At 39.2% G+C, this 2,738-nt stretch overlaps 1 non-coding gene across 1 annotated transcript; it reads right to left on the bottom strand.

The window, feature by feature from the left end:
* Positions 1 to 2,457: 2,457 nt before the first annotated feature.
* TRNAH-GUG (transfer RNA histidin (anticodon GUG)) lies at positions 2,458 to 2,529 on the bottom strand. The gene has a single exon. It is a non-coding gene; the product is annotated as a tRNA-His (tRNA).
* Between the last annotated feature and the right edge of the window lie 209 nt (positions 2,530 to 2,738).

The following is a 2,738-nucleotide window of genomic DNA, read 5'->3' as shown; positions in this document are numbered from 1 at the left end:
TATTACCTAAGTTGGGTAGACGACGAGACCCATCTCATACTAAACGGTTACTATAGCCCACCGTGAGGCAAAGAGACAGAGTTTTTTTTATTGCTGAAATACATTCACTACTTTACAGGCCAGTTTACCTGGGGTCACTCGGGATTTTATAAACATCATACTGCAAATATTTAACAGCAGTCCAAACCGCTTCAAACCGGATCTGGTGCTCAACCGCGAGGACTTTCAATATGCCCTACCATCAGTGGACCACCAGGTGCATTACCACAATGATTTATCAATTCAAACTAGAGAACATGACTACTTCGGTGCAAAAACGGGCAGAATAGTGGTATGTATGTACTCGAAAACCGTGAGATGCCCGCTTACTAAATGCCCTACTATTAATAAGATGCGATATGCGATGAAGAAAGCACTAGGAATTAGGATACTGCTATTCGATCTATAGCAAGTTCTCATAAAATCACTTCACTATAGGATCATAAATAAAAATTAACAAATTAAAAGCATGTTTCCTGTCTTATCTCAACCTCTCTAGTGCTTGGACGTTTTTTTTTATTGCCCTTGTAGGTTGATGATGACTGGTTACCGTCGCTTATAAACGTCACTAATGCCTAAGGCAGAGCCAATCCGCTGCCTACCGAAGTGCTACTGTATCGAAATCTTCCATTGATATCAAAATCTTGAGTTCTAAATAAACAAACATCGCGCACTCCTGGCCTAATGCGATTGAGGGCACCCGTACAGCTTATATCGACGATAGAATCCGAATCGTTACTGTCGTGCGTGATAGGAATACTGCAAATATATTGTTTTTTTTTTTTTTTTATAGAAGCCCTGTGTAATTTTTCGAGGCCTTTGACGAAAAACTAACTTTTCGGTTCGGAATTTGCGTGCGATAATTTTCAAAGGATTTCGTGAATATTTAACAGATTACACATTTACAAGCAGAAGACGACAAAATTGTGACGTTTCCTTAACGTTTTAAAAGCTTTTCATAGAATAAACTTTCCAGTCAAAACCGTTAGTGCATTAAAACCGTTCTGAAAACAAAGAAATAATGAAAATGCTGAGGGTTCTGTTTTAATTAATCTTTGATACACAAATAACAATCGTGCGTTTTCTAGTTGCGGTTTCACTTAGCTTAGCTTCAGTACTTAGCTTAGCTTAGAAAATTAATCTTGCATTGTTCACATGTCAGGATCACAACGGCCCCTATTCCCTCAATGCTCTTCAACAAACACATCGTTATAACATTAAACATATTTGGCAGAACTTCAACATGAAAGACAAGATGCCAGAAAGTTCCCAAAAAAGATCATTTGGCACATGACTCAACAAGTTCGTTAAGAAGTTGCGAAGCTCACGCAAAGCTCTCTCCCTTTGACCCGGCCGACACGTATGTACGCAGTATAGAGACCCGGTTTTATATCTCGTTAATATATCGTCTCTCGAAAGGAATTTTATTGTATTACATTCTTATGTTTCTTCCAATGTGTTTGATTTAACTTCATTGTTTTATGCTCAATACTATTAGATGACTTCACAGTTTCACTCGGTGTTTGCTGGAGCCCTTGGACATCGCGTGAACGCCGACACTATCAAAGAGACTTGAAGTCTACTTCTCAGTAATGTGGTAATGAAACTCTGATTATGTATTTAATTTTTAATTTTTTATTGTGTAGATGTGGTGGACGAGCTGACCTGGTTGTTAAGTGGTCAGTAGAGTCCCTAGACACTTACAACGAAAATGCGCCACCCACCTTGAGATCTAAGTTCTCATTATAGTTACAACGGCTGCCCTACCCTTCAAGCCGAAACGCATTACTGCTTTACGGCAGAAATAGGCAGGGTGGTGGTACTTACCCGTGCGAACTCTCAAGAGGTCCTACCACCATAAAAGTTGAGTACGTTTTTCTTTAGAAAATTTTGGTACCTACCTGCAGAATTCGTACTCCGTTTGATGCAAATGCACTGGACGTGCTACCGTTTAGACCATAACAACCAATGATGCTGATAAAATACCTGGACAATATTGCTACACATTCTTCGGCGAATGCCTTACTCGCCTTTACGACACCTATGAGAAAATTCTTGTAAGTGTTTGAGACTTATAAGTGTAAACGCATGGTGCATCTCCATAAAAATAGGTAGGATGATCCGGGGTCTGCACCCGTACAGAATCATAATGGAACCTCCCGCCAAAGTACCAGCTACCGGTGGATAAACCACAAAAAGATCTAATTGCAATCTCATGATGGCGTTCGTTCGCATTTGTCTGGGTATTATGTAGTTCTATTTCTCGTAAGATGATCAATTAGCTTATTGAAATTTAAATATATCTACCAATACATTTTCATTTAGAAATGCATGTCCAAACTATTATTATTTTCGAGACTACGTTCAATGCAGAAAAACAAAAAAAACATCACTCCGCCGCGACAGTGTTATTATCACTGCCGTGACCAGGATTCGAACCTGGGTTACTACGGCCACAACGTAGGGTCCTAACCACTAGACGATCACGGCTATCGGAGCTGGCAAGAGTGAGTGTTAAATTTTAAATTACATTGGACAAAATGAAGCACTTTCACTCCTCAATTCGTTACAGTCACATCGATTGATTCTGTAAGGCTTTTTGCTGGCATTATTTTGTAACTAGTGTTCGTCCAATGATCAAAGCTCGACCTTAATCACTTGTACCTTAAGATTCATAATAATTTATAAATCAATCCTAT

Source organism: Bombyx mandarina, chromosome 05 (assembly GCF_030267445.1).
Source record: "Bombyx mandarina strain Sakado chromosome 05, ASM3026744v2".
In the NCBI taxonomy this organism is placed as follows: Eukaryota; Metazoa; Arthropoda; class Insecta; order Lepidoptera; family Bombycidae; genus Bombyx; species Bombyx mandarina.
Note: the sequence above shows the minus strand (reverse complement) of the source record. Positions and strands in the feature narration are given on the sequence as shown.